The following is a 19,620-nucleotide window of genomic DNA, read 5'->3' on the forward strand; positions in this document are numbered from 1 at the left end:
ACCAATGGGAATTGTTTATTTCTTAGCAAGTCATGCATATCTTGGTTAAGGACAACCCACTGTTGCCACCTCTATATGTGAGGCTGAGTGCAGGGCAGCCTTCACTACCAGGGCAGATTGTGTATGGCTAAGGAGGTTACTTGGAGATCTTCGCGAGTGTCAGTAGACACACATTACCATTCTCAGTGCTATGGTTGTGGCCAGGAATCCAAATTTTTACGCCCGTACCAGGCACATTGAGATTGATATAAGTTCTGGTCTTTTGATTTGGATTTGTCCTTGCTGGATCTACCACCTGTTGAACTAAGTTTTCTCGAGAATCAAGAAGTGATATATTGCTTATTTTCCCACAAATTAACTTGTTTTGCAGATGTTTGTAGTGTGGCGCTTCACATGTGCACGTACTTTGATCTCAGATAGTCACAAATGGGGTTTATAAAAGCACGAGGAAATTAGTTTTCTACGTTGGCAGATCCTCCTGCTTGACGTTATCAGGACTGTAGTGAGACTTCTCAAAAAAGACATTTTGTGTATTTGTTGAGCATAATGATGATACTGGATGAAAAAAAAAATCTACAGCAAGATGGGATAAAACGTTATGTATCAGGATTCAGTTCAGTGTTTTTTTGTGGTATCAAACACTAAACTGGAAAATGTGTGTTGCTATTAAGATTCTAGGAAGTTATAAGCATGTTGCTTTTAGAACTTTTTTTCCCAGTCTAATGGCATTGTCCCCTGAAGCCTTGCTTTGGGTTTCATAATGTGCTTAGTGTGTTGGGATCTGTTGTTCTCCTGCTTGCTCTCACTGTTTAACTTGTTAATATGCGGTTTGTGTATCACCGTCATTGCAGATGCGGCCCAGGAGTGCAAAATTATACTCGACACAGTGGAATATGTGTTTCCTCAAGGCATGCCAGATGCTCTGGGTGAGAGCAAGCTGCAGGACATCATCAGCAATGCTGTGGAGCTACTGCCAGAGCTTTGGAAACAAGCAGGCCTTTACCATGAGGCAATGTCTGCATATAGGCGTGCATTGCTACATCAATGGAATTTAAACCCAGACTGCTGTGCACGCATTCAAAAGGGATTTGCACTTTTGCTCCTATATGGTGGGGTGGAAGCAGGTGCACCTAGTTTAGCTTTCCAGGTTGAAGGCTCATTCGTTCCCCAAAATAATCTAGAGGAGGCTATTCTACTGTTGATGATTCTTTTAAGAAAGAGTTCACGGCAAACAATCGCCTGGGACTCCACGGTCATGGATCATTTGACCTTTGCTTTGGCATTGTCTGGACAGACTGCAGCTTTAGCAAAGCAGTTTGAACAGCTTTTGCCCGGAATATATAGCAGGCCTGACCGTTGGTATAACCTGGCCCTCTGTTACAGTGGAGCAGGGGTTGCCATGGGAAAGCAGGTTAGGATGGCTTGTTCAAACACTAGAAGGGCCTGGTTTCGGACTGAAGCATTGAAAGCATTGAGAGAATCGGTGTTGCTGGATGTAGACAATGCAGAAGTATATTTTGATCTTGGGATAGAGTATGCTGAGCAGCGAAATGTGACTGCTGCCTTGGATTGTGCTAAGAAATTTTTGGACTTGACTGGTGGCACAATAGTGAAAGGTTGGAGATTTCTGGGACTGATACTTTCAGCTCAGCAATGATATTCTGAGGCAGAAAATGTTCTGAATATTGCTCTTGAGGAGACTGGTAAGTGGGACCAAGGGGAATTATTGCGCACCAAAGCAAAGTTGCTGATTGCACAGGGTGAGTCGATCCGTGTCATTGAGACATACATGTATCTTTTGGCATTGGTACAAGCACAAAGAAAGAGCTTTGGAGCTGGTATTTCAAGGTCGAAGGTCTGAGTACGTCCTTTTCTACTTTGTGCGATTGCATTTTTTTCTGCTATACTATAAGAGTATCTATAGTTGCTTTTCTTTTAGTATGGCGTGTCTTATGCAGTTTGTTCTGCAGTAGAAGCACAGTGGAAGACAATAAATGACAGAATGGTGAAAGCTTACTTTTGTCCTTATGTTGGGTCAGAGAGAAAGTGACCATGAATTGGTGTGCTAGCTTTAGAGTAGGCATTTTCTTTCATTGTTTTGAGAATAATCCTTCTATCAAATGGGACATACACTTAGTTGCATAGAAGTCAGGTCATATGCCAAGGTTTGAACAAAAAATCAAATATGAGAATTCCATATACAAAAACTCCTTTCAAGGTTGCATAAACCTTGATCGAGGTGGTAAAAGTAACAGATGGAACAAACTTGAGATATAAAATAGCTCAGGACTAGGCAGTAAATGCATATTTACCAAACAATCCTATCCCCCTTCTTAGAATTGGGGAAGGTTGTCTGTTAATGGCAGCCTGCTCGGGGAACATTCTTTGCTGTTTGGCATGTTCTCATAACGTCGAAACACCTTTGTTGAAGTAGCTTGTGTTCTGTGATGTTTTGCATGTCTATGGGTATTTCTGGCTTATTTTCGTTTTCAATGGGATCTTATGAAGTACCCATTTCAATGGTACATTGATGATGTATGCATAGACATTTGTGAAATTCCAAAGCTGAAATTGAAAGTTCAGAGCTATGGCATGAACAATTTCTGCATTGATGTGTAGATATGTCCTGGGTGATATATTGTATCAGATGGTCTTTCCATTCAGATTTTCCACTCCTCTTCTTGAAACATTGAAGGAATAAAGATAGATGGTGCCTTGCTCACTTGTCCAGGTCCTGTGAAATCTGTCACACCAACCGTAAGCCACCTGGCATCCGCCACAAAGAGTGTGCATGAGGATTGCTAGATGAAAGTGAAAGTCTCTGATGTTTGTAATGTGACCATCTTCAATGCTGAGGAAGGAATAATGATATATGGTGCCTTGATCGCTTGTGAAGTTTCAAGTTCAGGTCCTGCGGAATCTGTCACACTAACCTCAGGCACGCTTACATCCCTAACAAAGAGCGTTCATGAGGATTCCTAGATGAGTGAGAGTCTCTAGATGTTTATCATGTGCCCACCCTTCAATAATTGAAGGCAAGAAGCCTTTTAAATATGCCAGGGTCTGGACTTCTTATCATCTCAATGCTGTGTCTTTAATCTGTTCAAAAATATGAGTCAATGCAATTAATCCTTGGGAACTCAAAACTTGCATTTTTCATCATAGTTAGAATGAATCATGTTCCTTTAGACCTGCAAACATTCATATGTGTCTCCTGAACTAGAGAGGTTCCCCTTCTTTAATCCTCCCCCCTCAAGAAAAGGTACCTTGATCAAAACTTTGAAAATGATACGAGAAATGAACTATCTGTGAGGCACTGATAAGGAGCAGCTCCCGGCTGCCCTTCCCCACGTCCTGGCTCAATGTCTGGTAACCTGCAAGCAAGTTCCAGCAGCAGTTTATACAACAATTGGATTCCTCTATCCATAGTCTTCTCCCTTGTACCTTGCTCTCTAATTGCCTGCAAGGTATGTATAACATCCAGCCATATATTGATGAGAGTGGCAGCAGGTGAGATCTGCTGCCCCCCCATTACCAGACTACAATGTCCTACCGAACAGATGTTCCAGGCCATGATGGTAGCAAGAGTCTCCCGGCACCATCTCACGAGAACTTGAGATCAAATAGGCAAAGTTTGCCATGACAACTTCAGATTAATACCATCTTCCAGATGGTGACATATATGCACACATATCTAGATGGTAGTCCAAGTATTCACATGGACCGCCTTTCCCCCTTCCACTATAGCTGGGATGCCCCATCCCTCCAAATCCTGCAAGATGAGACCAATCATATTGTATGGTTGGATCTACTCCAACTCTATACATCACAGACTTGGGGGGGGAGGGGAACCAGGAGTTTTCCACAAAGATCCAGTTCTACCATGACCACTTCCTGAGAGTATCAGAGGATGGAGTGATTATTTAGAGAACAGACGGGTCTCACATGCATTGAGGATTGCCATTGGACAGATGCGGGTCTCGTCACATCAATTGAGGATCGAGGTAGGGAGAGCCACTAACACACCTAGTACCCACATGCTGAAAATGGGTAGGAGGCACGCTGGTTAGTCATGCTTGAGCTGCTAGTCTCGTAATGCACTTCGGTCCTGTGAAGACTCAGTTTAGACATATGATCTAACAATTTCAATTCTCTCTTTCAAGGGTGGGGTGACTTATGATGAAGTTGGCTCTTGTGAGTGTTGAAGATCATAGTCCTATTTGTCACAAAAGAGAAAGAAAGAAAGTTAGTTTATTAAAGTCTTTGAGAGAACGGATGTTACATCAACAGTACTTTTGGGAAATAAAAGTGAGAGAAAGACCAATAATGGACATGTAAGGAACTACGGTTGTAAAGGATCGAGCTAGATAAGCAAGGTTGTAAAGTAATGATGTGTAGCCATTAGTCGGGGTTCAATGGGGGCGAGTATAGTCACCGAGTGGACATAAGTGTTGCGCACTAAGGTGGTGGTCAAACACGTAAAGGAAGGACCAGGTAATTGATGTGGTTGGCTAAACAAAGTGGGTCAGGCAAATTATGGCACAAAGGATCACAAGAATAGATTAGATCTGAGCTATATAGTGGCGTGGCTGGTGGTGAATGACATGCTCTCAGTCCTCTCCTACAAGTGTCCTTTTAGTGGTATTAGAGCAGTAGATGTTGTTGCTACGCTTTCATTTTGTTGCTACTTGCTGCCAGCATCACAAGGGAGCTTTGTTGTATCACCTGCTGCCTTAGCGCGAGAGAAAGAAAGAAAGAAAGATGTATTAACCTCTGCAGGGAGGTCTCGCGGGCCTATGAGACAAAGTACAAAACCAAAAAGTAACTCATACAAGCCGCTATGGGCTGAAGCAAAAGGCTCACTAAGGCCCTTCCTGAAGCTAAAGTGCTAAACTAGTGAGAAAAATAGCAGAGTAGAAAAAGTAGCAAAAAAGCAGAGAAGTATCAGGTGCTTAGAGCTAACGGTCCTAGTCCATGCCCAAGTTTTATATATCCGGGTACCTTGGTGGCTCTCTTATGGGATGTGAGGAGCTCTCGTATATGTGTCTGTCGAGCTGTCTCTCGATGTGGTGGAGGGCGTGGTCTCCTCAATCTCTGTATCCGATGGGCTACCTCAAGGGTGACGCCTCGTCTTTGGCGGTCTCCTCTGAGGAGGGCTGAAATATACTGACCTCGATTGTGTGTGCTTTGGTCACTCTCCATGTTGCATGTGGAGTGTGTGCCTCTCGTCTGGCAGTGTTGTGGCGGAGACTCTCATTGCTAATCCATGATGCTCTCATCTCATCAAACTCCTCTCCCTTAGCCTCCCCGGTAGCTGACTCAGATGCATAGAAATCTGCAACACGTCTGTGCTTTGTCAATCTCGGTGACCTGTGGCATCGCCCCCTGTTGCTCTTTGGTTTGTCGCATCAGTGTATCTCTCTCTCATTGCATCTCAATTAGATAGAGCCCAACACAAACCTGGTTGGGAAAATGGATCAGTTGTGTAAACAGGCCAAAGCCATGCCCCTCCTGGAAGAGGTAGTGATATCACCCTCGGATCTCATAGTAGACTGGGCAGACACATAGAAAGTGCTCCTCTGTCTCGATCTCCCCCATCCGGCATAGTCTGCAGATCCTCTGCTCTCTAGGTATGCCTGCAGATCTCCCTGTCTCATCCTCAGCTGATGTAACGAGACTCGCAACTACCCAATGGCGATCCTCAATGCATGTGAGACTTTCCTATCCTCGAGGTATTGAGGCCTAATGATGAGACCATACTCCAAGACCCTCAGGAATTGATCATGGTAGAGAGCGCTCACATGCGGTAACATGTTTAGAAACCCGATCTTCCACAGTTGAGTGAGTAGACTTCATAGTTTTCAGAGGCATTGGTCAACTGATCAACGGCGGGTAGATTGCACATGATTTGATTTTACACTCACATGCCACCATTGTAAAGCCTATTGGCTATTTTTCTAGCATTGTGCACATCATTTGAGCCTTTTAAAGCCTCTTGGCTATTTTCGGCATCATTTGCCACAAGTCTTGTAACAGATTGGATATATATTATTGCAGTTATATCTTCACCGACAGTTCAGATTGCCGTTGATTCAGTTAGTGCTTTTCATAGGCACTTTGAGTACTATCTTGCATCATGTCTACCACAAGCAACCTCGATTTGGAGGCATCTGCTAAGTTAGATAACTTAAACTATGGCACATGGAAATACCGAATGGAGACCATTCTTGTACTTCAAGAGAAATGGGAGTATGTCGATGGGTCTACACCTACACCATCTGACGGTTCAGCTGTAGCTCCCATCATGATCAGATAGAGGAGGTGAATACATGTCTTCATCATTCATGAACTTCTACAGAAGTAATGGCATTCGAAGACAGTTCACATGTGCAGATACTCCTCAGTAGAATGCAAGAGCTGAAAGGAAGAACGGTACTTTAGCAGACGACTGAATCGAGTCAAGGTATGGCACCTTATGATGCATTCACTCATGCATTGGGCATCTCTGCATATTTGATTACATATCATATGCCCACATACACGACGATCATTGTAGAAAGTTGGATGTAAAGTCACGCAAAGGCATTATGGTTGGCTACAATGAAGCATACAAGTTCTTTGATCCCATCAACCAAAAAGTCATAATCTCTAGAGATGTATGCTCTCAATTGTTGATGTATAGACTATATGGATCTAGTGTAGAGTGTGGATATTTATGGTGATGTGTCATCTTTATAGTAAGGGTGTGAAAGGTCTTAGGATCTTCTTGTATATGTGTGTGTAGGAGCCCCCTGTAGCCTAAATGAACATGTGAGACCCTTGCTCTTCTACAGCTACTTGCCTACCTCTCACTCGCTCTCTTGTGGTTAATTAGCTCAATCCAGCAGTGACTCCAATTCATTTAGTCAAGCTCTTCAAAGCCTTCAGCTGGCTAAGTAGTTCTTCTTCTAATCTGCTTCAGATTGCTCTTGCATCTTGCTGTTTCTTCCAATCTCCTTCTCCACTGGTTGCAATCTTCAAATGCACTAGGTCCTATTATGGGCAGCTTCCTTAACCTAGATTTGATCTGACTTAATTGGGGCTCAGCGAGCTAAGATCTTCACGCTCTTTTTGCTTGTTGTTTGCACCTTTCAGTCGGGGAGGATAACCAAAGAAAATTAGATTTGCCAAAGAGAGAGAGAAGAAGAAGAAGAAGAAGAAGAAGAAGAAGAAGAAGAAGAATATATTATCGTCCTCTGAAGACCAAAAATCAGCCTATGGGACTTGAAACAATACAAAACCTTACATACATAAAGACCCCTGAGAGAGAGAGAGAGAGAGAGAGAGAGAGAGAGAGAGAGAGACTTACAACGTGGATACAGGGAGAGTTTACTCTAATCCTGAACCTTGAAGTTGTACTCCATTTGCTTGCAACCATTGGATAAAGCCCTGTAGCCGCACTACTTGCTCACGGGAAGAGACGAGTTTGGTGCCTTCATGAGCATTGTCTGGCTCTAGAGAAGACAAGTGGCTCATCGCCGGCAAAGTTGAAACCATCATCTAGAAGGAACAGGTTTTCACATCGAGTAGTTTGCTTTGCCTGGCGAATACCATCGCAGAGTGCTTTTCGGATCTCAACCTTTGCCGTTTCGAAGCTGCGACATCGCTTTGATTTGCGGGAGACATGTTTTTTGTACTGGTGCGTTTTGCATTGAGATCGAAATCAAGCGGTGATAAAGGGTGATGTTGTGGGAAGGACCCGACACCTTCCCTGCAACCTCTCTCACGGACAACCTTGACAAAAAATTGCTTGTCATATTACGCTTAGGACACAGAGTTAGCAGCATGAAACCAAGAAGCGCCCAATGCAATTAAAAAGGGTGATAGCAGATGGGTGGAAGCTGTCACAAGGACGTGAAATTATGGGACTTTTGATTTACGACTCGTGTAATTTGTGCGTGACTGCCTTGAGCCTCTGGGCCAGGACTTGGGGAATTAAAATTCCCTAGTGGGCCCTTGGGAATTGTGAATGTGCGCCCAATTACTATGCAATTAATTCCTAGGGCCAAAGTGTGTAACAGGGGGGCCAAAAGAGTGGTGCAATTAAAACTGCTAATTTTAGCACAGGACTTCAAAAAGAGCACAGAGCCTTGTTTTTGGGGACAGAAGGCCAAAATCAGTTCCAGAGAGCCAGATCATGAGTTGCGAGCTGCCAAAGCCTGCCAGGTGCTACCAGAGCCAAATCGTCATCTGCCAAGAGCATCCAGAGCTTGCCAGGGGAAATCGCCATCAACCAGGGCGAGTTCCAGTGCATCCAGAACCTGCCAGAAGAAATCGCACCTGATCCAGGAGCCTGTTGTAGATTGCGATTTCAGCTAGGATGTCTTCTTCAGAATGCGATTTCATCTCCAGGTCTTTCGGTCTGTGCCAGGTGGTTGCGACCTGTTCCAGGGCTGTTCCAGGTGATTGCGACCTGTCCAGGTTGCTGTAGAAGATTGCGATTTGCTTTTTCAGGCTTTCCAGGCTCTGTAGAAGGTTTCGACCTGATTTTTGGAGCTTCTGGGTGTTCCTGCTGATTTTGGTAACTTTCCAGGCGTAGGTGTGCTCTTCTAAGTTGCTTTTGGGGCTGTGCCAGAGCAGAATCAGCTTTTCTCTGCAGGATCTAGGGTTTTCCAGCCCCGGTGACCTATCTTCTGGTTTCTTTCCTCGCGAAGAAAGGTTGATTTATGTTGTTGGACAGTGGCTACAGAGGCAGCCTGTTTGGAAGTGCTTTGTCGATTGATTGCACCAGAGTTTGGCTGTTGTTGAGGGTTTGTCTTGTAGTTGTTCAGCGTGTTTGGTTGGTTGGGCACTTGGTTGTGCAATTGCAGGTGTGGCACAGACAGTGGATACTTTTGGGGTCTCTGTTGCATGCTTTGGTTGGATGAGTACAGAGGGTTGTCTAGTAATTGGATGCCATTTCACCGTTTGAGCAGGGACTTACAGGGTAGGCTAGACGGGGAGTCTGCGGGCGTTGGTTTGCTTGTGGTGTAGCTTCTCAGAGACCTTTGTAATCAGCCGCTTGGCTTCAAATGAATGTTAAATAAATACCGCAAGGGGCGCCAAGGTTTGGGGCCAATCGCGGTGTCCTTGTATTTGAGTAGGAGTGCTCTAGCTCCCTTGTGGTTTAATCTATGGTGCATATTTATTTGTCAAATTACTGTGTATGCTGTAATTAAGTGGATCCTACCACCCTTTACGTTGTTGAGGTTGGTTTCAGAAGCCGTCAGGTTGCAGATACACATGTTGAAACTGCACCAGGTACGAACATTACGGATTCTGTAAAGCAGCCTTTTGAGGCTCAGAAAGTTGGATGCTATTCAAAAGGCTTGTGCAGCTCTCGGCTCACAGAGAAATTGTTGTTACTCAACTACAGATCGTGAATCCAAGCATATCTTCCATTGCCTGAGTACACTCCTTTTAACAAAGCAAGTGGTTGTATTGTAGGTGCCCTAAATGAAAACAGAGAGATATGAAGCTTTGCTAAAATAGTTAAACACAAAGTCGTTTGGAGGGGTGTCAAGAAAATCATCTATCAGGCACTGGTTTAAGAGAGTTCCTAAGCTTCACTTGTTGAGAGAATTAAGAGGATGGATTGAAAGTGTATTTGCATGCAAGTGAATACCATGGAGGCATAGCACAAGAAAGTGTGGAAATTTGTTCAAGTGGAGAAGATCTATCACCTTTTTTGGAGACCAAGTAAGAGCCTATTGCTCACTCTCTTGCATCTACTTCAATTCCGGTGTGCAAAAATTGGCATAGTATCCGTGAGTATCACGGTGGAAGCAATTGCCATTTGGGGTAGAACTTGCTTGCAGGGATTTACGTGAAAAATCAGAAAATTGTGTCTTGAGGCAAAAGTGGAAGCGTGAATGCCCGGTTGGTGAGGCGTGAATGCATTTGAGCACTTGAAACAAGTTTTTGCCAGTAAATTGAAATTGGAGGATGCATATAAGGGTGTGTATGCCCAAAATTGGATGCATGTGATGCCCAAAAGCGCGGGATAACTTTTCAGTTTGGTAAGCCATTGCAAGACCACATTTGGAAGGCAATTTGTGGCCGTTTGATGCCAAAATAATTTACAGAAAGTGGGAAAAGCCATAAGTGCATTGGTACATGCTTGAATTTGTTTTCAAAAGTGGACTGCTAGTGCTCAATTTTGATTTCTTGGATGCCTAAAATTTGAGCAAGTGTGAACACTTGAAAAGAGGGTGAATTCTCAGTTTTTGATGCCATTTACCTTACTTGAAGTGAGTGTTCTCAGAAAAATGAGAAAAGCGCCATTGCCTTGAGGTTAGCTAAGTTGCATTTGGAAGTGAATATTGTTAATCAAGCATGGGTGAGGCCACTCAAGTGTAGGATCGATAGGCAAAGAGAGAGTGTAGGTTGCAAAGAGTCGATAGAGTCTGTCACGTCAAACTAGGATAATGATAAATCTAAGTACAAGGTACTTGTACCTAGACCTAGGACTAAGTGTCCTAGGTGTCACATAGGACTAAGTGTCCTATGTGGCCTAAAAGGCACTAACACTACAAGTGCCTACATTTATGCCTACAAGGCACATACCATGGCCTATAGGGCATCACATCTTTTACAAGTTGTGTTATATTTCAAATGTAGAGTCTTGTTTTGGATGTAACTTGAGTTTTCATTACTGGAGGAAAACTTATATTTTGGTTTTGTTACTTATACAATTTGAATTATTCATGTTGATATTCCAAAATTTTATTGAATGCAATCTCTAATGAATAAACTAAGTCTTAATCTATTTGCAATCATGCAATTTTTCTTGCACCTTCAAAAATTTGAGCTACAAAAATACAGTATGAAAATTAAATATATTATTGAATTATTATTTTATTATTTTAAAAATATTAAATAAAGATAAAAAATATAATATAATGGCAATATTAAGAAAGAGGAGGCAATGTGGAAGAATAATAATAATAATAATAATGTAAAACAAATATGAAAATCAATAATAAACGAACCCATAAAGGCCTCCCTCACACAACTCAATTAGCACATTATTCTGCCTGGAACCAGTTCCTCGTCGTCACGTACCACCATGAAGATCATCGTCACGGGCAACGATCCTCCCGTCCATCGCACGTCACGAACAAGCGACGCAAATGATAACCCTGTGTCACCTCTGCACTCCAAACCTTTCTTCCGTCTGCTGTCCGTCGCAGCCTACGAACCCCTTCCCTTACCTTGGGCTCTGATACCAATTGACACAATCTATATTCTAACTCTCAATCAGATCACGGGCGATGGCATCTCAATTGTTTCACCCAGCCATACTCTTGTGGATCGCATTTTTCAATAGATACGTCTTTTTAGTTTTCCTCATGCATATCCACAAGACCCACATCTCCCTAGATGGTTCCCCCTTGCCACATGTCATCATTTCAGCCTTTTTCACTTGGTGCACCATTTACCTCTCTCTTGGGGCACATTTAAACCTTTTGCCCCTTGGCATTATTGCACATTTAGGTGCACCTAGGCCTTAGCACTCAGAACCACCTAGTCAATGCCATTTCACCCTCACCTAGGACCTTGGCAGTTACTTCTCTTGACCATTTTAATTACGCACATTAAATATTACAGAAGTCGGTCATCTAAGAGAAAATGCCCACCGATCTTTCCGAGGTCATGCTATCTCGGCTAGAGCATAACAGTGGGTGGGAGTACCAGAGGAGCATCTAAACTGTACTGAAAAGGAGATATCCTATCGATGTGAAACCCTTGTCTCACAAACCATCTGTGAGTCTGTACATACCAGCATCGCTCGTCTCCCTCTGCTGCCAACCTCATGGAGGAATCGAGAGCCAACCATGGCAACCTTTGTCTCCCTGATGTGCAGTCCCCATATGATCTAACCCGGTGTAGATATGTGATGGTCTGAAAGGCTGCATCTAGCTGGAGTGGAGAAGCACCAAACTCGGCCTGAATGATGTGATGTGGTACAGATGGTTTCCCTCGGATCATCCGTGAGCCGGTCCCTCCGGAAGCCGGCATGAAAGTCTCAAGCTCGATGTAGAGGCCAAACAGGGTTGGTGATAAGAGAGAGAGATGACATGATATGCTGGATCAAAGTCCTCTTGAGACCCTTCAGGATCTATGGGATTGGTGGCCACTATTGAACTAAATAGTGGTCAATTACATCCAGTGAGCAAATGCTCAACATTTCAGGAATAGGTGTTGCTCTCCTTGTACCTACCCTATAGGGCAGATTGTACATATCCTTTCCTCTATTGGGATCCTGGGTTGCGCCCACCTTCCCTTCTAGATAAAATGCCTTTAAAACATTGATATATCTTCTCCAAGGTATTTCTGCATTGCATACCTGTCCATCGAGTTAATTTCTTGCTAGTAAAATTGCATTTTTGTTCCTGATTCTAGCCATAATTTCTGTAGCATTTTGTGTTATTAAGTCTCTAATTTCACTCGAATCTTCTAGTATGTCCCATTAGTCCATCCATTCCTCCCCTCTCTGTAACTTTGTAGCCTCCATGGCTTTGTGTTCATCTTCCCAAGCTTGTTGAGGTGCCCCGGGTATTGGCATAATGCTTCTCCCTTCAGTGGTCTTAGCCAGTAAGATAGGATAGGGTGTCGGTGCATTCACCCCTAGCTCTCCTATGATAAAGTTTTTATGCAGTCTTTCTCTTCTTTTCCAATATGAGAAGAAGAAGAAGAAGAAGAATGTATTACCGTCCTCTGGGGGCCGAGAAACCGACCCATGGGACCCATGAAAATCACAATACAAGTGTCTCCCTTCTTTTATGGAAGGGGTAGGAAAACAACTATTCTGAAATACATTGAGTAATACAGCATTCCCGATATTGAAGAATCTTGGCAATAAAATTGCCCAGAGTGGCTATATGGGTATGTGAAAGCAAGCTTGCGAGGGTGTCGTGTTCCTTTGTAATGTTGTTAAAGTCCCTCCTTATGCATGCATATCGTGGGCATGTAAGGAGGACATGTGCCTCTGTCTCTACTTGTTCTTGGTCACATAACTTGCAAAATCTTTGTTCCCTTGAGACATCTCCCCAAGCACCTTTCTCTACCTCCAAAGTGTGTGATCGGGTGCGGATGAGTGCAATACTTCTTCTTGCATTTGCAGGTATGGGTATAGTTATGTACTTTTGTGCATTATCTTCCTCCTTGGAGTAGGTGTCCCAATAGATGGGATTGATATGTGTACAATAGTACTCATACTTAGCCCTTTTCTCAGCTGATTGCCATTTTTGTTGCAATATTCCCAACAAAGCTTTATGAAATGCCTTCTCATCCATTTCCCCGGATGACATCTCAAGGTAGGATGTTACTCTCCATCTTTGGAACCATCTTTGAATGTCTTGCCACCAACCAGATGATAACATCTTGCTTTTGTTTGTCTTTTGAGGCCTTTTACTTGCTTCCCATGCTTTCATTGGTAATCTCTGCCACCCCATGTTCTTGACCTTCTTCACATATTTGAAAACCCTTCGTAGTGCTCTCAGTTCAATGGGCCTTGTACCAGTCTCAATAAGCATGATTGAGTACGGTGTAGTAATTTTGACTCCTAGATGTCGTCTTAGAAAAAGTGTCAGATTATTTTACTTTATTTGCCAGATTATAGATGAAAAAGTGTCAGAGGTGGATGTTTGGCAAGATTTGGCAGGAATTTACACAAGTCTAGCTTTGTGGCATGATGCGGAAGTATGTTTGGAGAAAGCTCAAGCATTGAAGCTTCATTCAGCTGCAACATGGCATGCAATTGGTATGTTCTCATATGTTTCTTAAATATTTCAAATTGATTGAAAGGTTATTTTGTAGATATGGTTTAAGGCCTTATATTGATGCTTAGGTATAATACTTGAACCTAAACTGAAACCATTTTCTTTATATTTCATGAAATCAAACAAACAAGGGTAAAAGATTAGATGTTGAAAACAAATTGCTTGAATGGTCAATCTAACAAGTACAAAGGAAAAAATTCTCAAAGCTTGGGAGTTTCCTAGACATACAAAGCTTTTCATGTCAGCAGTCACGTAGATGTAGAAGTTTCCTGTTGTCTTGGTTGTACTCTCCAAAGTGTTTGTTAAATGTTCACTCAAGATTTGTACGAAATGCTAGTGCTATCCTTGGTGAAGTCACACTATGCTGCCATCTTATGCATGCGATTCATCCGAAGTAGTACCTTTGCCACATTGGATGGTTTTAGTGTTGTGTCTTCAAAACATATGATAGTACTAGGCCCTTCTATATCTCTTAGCACGGCTCTTTAGAAGGAGGAAAGTATCTTTTATGTCGAATTAGATCCACAATGATGATGTTCTGCTTGCCTAAGTGGTAGACAAATGTAATCCGAGGTGTAATCCTATGCTTAGTCTTATAGCATGGTTGTGTTTTAGCAAGCCATGTCTCAATCTTGTTTCGCATTGTTGACAAGAAAGGCTGTCATGGAGATCTCAGATTACAAACCATAACGGCAATATCCATTATCCAAAAGCCAAGACAAAAAAGCCTTTGGTTAGCTTTTATGCATTTGGCTTTCAAGAGTGTGGCGAGCCTTGAAGGTGATACTTTGGCTCATACGTTTTGTGCAAGACAAGAAAGCCTTCGGTTTGTTTTTATGCATTTGGCTTTGAAGAGTGTGGCGAGCCTCCAAGGTAATACTTTGTGCTACAAGGTGTAGGAGCACCTCTAGCCGCAATGAAAGAGGCAATTGCAAGGGTCCTCCCCTCTTGTGAAAGGAAGTCATGAATGTTTGCTCCTTCCTCAGAAATCCCCAAAGAGCATGCATAGATAGAATTACAGGCTTGGTGTTTAAGAAGAGTGTGGTGGCCTTTCTCTTGTATGCAAAGCGTGAATAGTTGGCATGTCCTTTTTGTCTGACCATGCCATCTCCTTGTTTTCACATTTCAAATATTGGGGACCTATTCTAATGGCAGCCACTATATGGAGGCAACTTGTGGGGTGGACCCTAGCACGCATGCTTTGTAAATAAAGGAGTCTGTGGGATGGGCTCATGTGTGAGATGCAGTGGTTGTATTCCTTTCTGTGTCTACGTGCCAAAATGAAAAGGCATTGCCACTGTGTGTTCTCCATATTGGCCTGGAGAGGGAGGGGGAAGTGCCAGAGCATCCCAATAGGTGAACCATTGTTTCTTTTCTACCATCCACCCAGTGCTCAATATCTTGCTTTTGATGGTTTTTTGAACTTGGCAATTGGCCTCCCAAGCAACTCTTGAAAGTCTCGCAGCCGCTAGCCCTTGTCACCATCTTCTCCATGCCTAGAGCCTCAATAGGGACACGAGTAGATTTGAGGAGAAAGACTGGGTAAGGGATTTGTTGTTTCACCTTGGAGAATTTAGTAAAACCTTTTGGACCTTTTCTATTTCCACCCACTGCTTATTGGATACAAGTCCTCGTTGCATTTCCACACCATGTAACGGCATTGATGTCACCACGATGTTGACATATATTTCTTGAATGTCCTGCTCTTGAATTGGGCTTGGTTGTAAGTGTTTTGCAATGCTTAGTACATTCTCTCCTTTGCTGAAAATCTTCCCTATGCATATTGTTGCCATTTGTGGTTAGATGGGACTTTTATCCCCAAGTATTTGAAGTCATTCATCATCATGGGCTGTGCTTGTGTTCCCCTCATAGTTTGAGAGAGAGAGAGAGAGAGAGAGAGAGAGAGAGATTAACGTCTGCGGCGGGAGGCCTCATGGGCCTACGGGACAAAGCGTGGAAAATACCAAAAAGGGAAAAAACTCATAGAAGCCACAAAGGGCTGGAGCAAAGGGCACGCTAAGGCCCTTGCTGAGTACTATACTATGCCAAAATAAGGAGCTCAATAGCTCAAGCAAAATCGAATACAAAACATGTCATATCATATCATGTCATGTCATTTCATGTGCTATCTGAAGTAGGAAGAAGAGAGGTGGAACTGGAACTGGAACCCAGAATCTGAAACCCCGCACTGTGGTGGCTCGCCTATGAGTGACGAAGATATCTCGGATCTGCGTCTGTCTAGCCATCTCAGGCTATGGTGGTGGAGGAGGGTGTGGTCTCCTCGATCTTTGAACCCGCTGAGCTATGTTCAGAGTGACCCCTCGTCTTGGGCGATCTCCTATGAGAAAAGTTGTGATAGGTCGGACCTCAATCAAGTGTGCTCTGGTCGCTCTCCGTGTCACGGGTAATCTCTGCAATCCTCTCTCAACAATCCATACCGCCTGCATATCAGCTACCTCCTCCTCCTCCACCCTACTATGTCCTAGAGCTGACTCAAAGGCATAGAAATCTGTCACATGCCGTTGTGTCTGGTCCGCCTCTGTATCCTATGTTCTGGTCCCCTCATGTTGCTCCCTGCTCTGTCGTAGCAAGGTCTCCCTGTGGCGGCGCATCTCAGGTTATGGAAGTGGATCAATCGTGATAGTGGCTGCTCCTTAGCCCGTGAGCTTATGCATACGCCTAGCCAGCCCAATGTCTCTCGCAATCCGGCCGTACGTTCGTCGACCAGCCCCTCTGCCTTTCCTTCGTGATTCCTTTCTTAGAGCTTCTAGGGCAACCTTGCCAAATTGGTTTGCATGGGCTTGCCACATGGTAGCCCACGCTTTCATTTCCTCCTCGGGCTCTAGTTTGCCCCAAAGCCTTCTATGTGGTCAACTCCAATGACCAACTTGAAAATCATTTGCCCCTTGCCCCCTCTATGGGGTCCACATACAGCAGGAGTGCAGATCCATCCGTATGGCAGTGTATCAACCAACTGGAGTGTCATGATCACCCATCATAGAAGTCTCATGGCAGAAACACTGTCAACATCAGTGCCTCGGGTGAAACCGCAGTGCCACCAAGCGACCTCTAGATATCGTGTGAGCCTATCTGCATTGTGGTTGCAGAGGTACCACCGCCTCCATGAGTATCCGGTAATGCTCCATACATATGCTGTGCTGAACCGACATGAGAGACTACCGCAGTAGGCTTGAGACCAAATGCCTCAAGGTAAAGCTGTAAAATCTGAGGTGAATCTGCCAATTCACTCTCTTCCATCCAGATCGCATCGTTCGCAAGATAATTCTTGCACTTCACACAATAGCGTCTGGCCACTCTACCATTAACTTTTTGTTCCTTATGTGCCACAATCTGCTTAGGAATCAAGACCTCTTCTTGCTCATCAACTTCAGGTTGCTCTTCAACCGGCATATCTTGTGGCACTTCTCCATGAAAAGGTTTCAGCAAGCTAACATGAAAAGCGTTGTGGATGGTCCACTGCTCAGGTAGCTTCAGCCTGTAAGCTACCTCATTGATCTTCTCAAGAACTTGAAAGGGGCCATAGTACCTCATATTCAGCTTAGTGTACAGCTTTACCTTCCCTTTCTTGTTCCTGAGGCGTGCTTTAAGAAAACACAGCAACACCCAATCACCTTCAATGAAAACCAAGTCCCTGCGATGCTTATCCGCAGCTCTTTTCTGTTTATCTTGGCTGCGTTGGAGGGCATACTTAACCTTTTCATAGGCTGCCCGCAAATCCTCCACATACTCATCTGCCACAAAAATTTTCTCCTTTGTATGCAAGATAGGAGGAACCTTCCTCGCTCCTTCCACTATTTCAAATGGTGCCTTACCTGTGGAAGAGTGCATTCTATTGTTGTATGCATACTCAATCAGTGGCAAGTACTGTTCCCACTTTGTTTTGTGCTCGGACACATAGCATCAGAGCAAATCCAAAGATGTAGAATTTGCCTCTTCTGATTGACCATCAGACTGTGGATGATAAGAAGATGAAAACAGCAGTTAGGTTCCCATGTCTTCAAACAAACCTCTCCAGAACATGCTGGTCGTCCGTGGATCTCTATCGCTCACGATAGACTCAGGCATCCCATGATACTTGAAAGCAGATTTTAAGAACTTCTTTGCCATTTGCTCTGAATTAATCTTCTTCCTTACTGGAATGAAATGAGCCATCTTGCTGAATCTGCAAATTATGGTCCAAATGCCATCATGACCAGAAGGAGTGCGAGGGAGATAAAAAACAAAATCCATGGCGATACTTTGCCATGGTCTATCTAGTATAGGCAAAGGCTGAAGTAAACCGGGCTGTTTCTGCCCGTCATACTTCACCTTTTGACAAGTGATGCATGTTCTGACACAAGCCTCAACATCCTTCCGTAGTGAAGGCCAATAAAAGTAGTGCTCCACTGCTTTGACTGTAGCCTCAATACCCCTATGCCCTGCATACGGTGGGACATGACTTTCAGTGAGCACTTTATGCCTCAATGGCTGCGTTACACACAGCTTTCCATGCATCATCATAAATCCCTCCTTAAGTGTATAATGATCATGCCTGTTGACCTCCATAAGCTGATCATAAATACGTGCAAAAGCATCATCTGTAGCATATTGCTCCTTCATGGCATCTAGCTCATTGTGATAAGCAATGGTAACTGCAGATACCTGTGGTTTCTTGGACATAGCTTCCATACGTGGCCTTCTGGAAAGTGCATCAGCCACTGCATTTTCTTTCCAGCTACATGCACAATCTGAAAATGAAAAATGGAAAGGAAGTTTGCCCATCTCATGTGCTTTTCTGATAACTGTCTCTGAGTGAGAAAGTATCGGAGCGATTGATGATCAGTTTGCACATAAAAATCAGCACCTAAAAGATAGTGCTTCCACACAGTAAGAGCATGAATTACAGCTACCAACTCTTGCTCATATACATTCATGTTGTGTTCAGCATCTCGAAGCAGCCTGCTCTCATATGCAACCACTCTGCCTTCCTGCATGAGGACTCCTCCAACACTATTGCCGCTTGCATCACATTGAAGAACAAAAGGCTTTCGCAAGTCTGGCAAAATGATGACAGGACAATGCCAGCCATGGCAATCTGTGTCATCCTGAGGCGCAATCCCCTACCCCCTGACGCGATATAGATACGTGATGACCTGGAATGCTGCATCCCGCTGTAGGGGGTGATCCAAACTCGGCCTGAATAATATGATGGGAAACCGATGGCTTACTACGAATCATACGTGACAACATGAGCACCTAGAGACGCTCCACTCGAGCCCACTCTGCATCCGATAGATCCGGACCCCAACAAGGGATGCCATGCATCCCAATTGGTTGGAGCAAGGAGTCAAATAAGAGGGCCTTGGTCTGGGGGTCCTGAAAGTGCCAATGGAAGCATTGCCTCTCCAATCTGGCTAGAGAAGCGTAACCTCTGCTAAGATGGGCTTGCATAGTTGGTCTCATCATAAAAATGGGGCTCGAAAAGAGAACCCCTAGGTATGTGTAAGACGAGACAATCTCAAATGGCGATCCATCAAAGGTGAACTGCTCTCTATGCATAGCTGCTCGGGAGGTATTTAAGATCATAACCTTGGTTTTGCCACGGTTGACCTTCAAATCATGTGACTTACAAAAGGATCTAAATGTCTTTGAAGGCCCTTTGCAGAGGAGGATAAAAGCACCACATCATCTGCATACAACAAGATCTAAATAAGAGTACCAATGAGAGAGCATCCAACGCACCCAAAGTTTGCTTAAAGGTCTCCAGCTCATCTATGTAGAGGCCAAATAAGGTGGGTGAAAGAGGACACCCTTCATT

The 19,620-nt window shown here is 43.8% G+C and overlaps 1 pseudogene across 1 annotated transcript in view; it reads left to right on the plus strand.

The window, feature by feature from the left end:
• Nucleotides 1-19,620, plus strand: part of LOC147884670 (protein NPG1-like) — an 89,841-nt pseudogene that overhangs the window by 34,184 nt on the left and 36,037 nt on the right. Inside the window, exons 4-5 of the transcript XR_015543557.1 lie at nucleotides 852-1,855; nucleotides 13,636-13,870. The product of XR_015543557.1 is annotated as a protein NPG1-like (transcript). The remainder of the gene's footprint in view (nucleotides 1-851; nucleotides 1,856-13,635; nucleotides 13,871-19,620) is intronic.

Source organism: Dipteris shenzhenensis, chromosome 26, assembly GCF_047967505.1.
Source record: "Dipteris shenzhenensis isolate YYH24624 ecotype China chromosome 26, Dip_SZ_1.0, whole genome shotgun sequence".
Classification (NCBI taxonomy): domain Eukaryota; kingdom Viridiplantae; phylum Streptophyta; class Polypodiopsida; order Gleicheniales; family Dipteridaceae; genus Dipteris; species Dipteris shenzhenensis.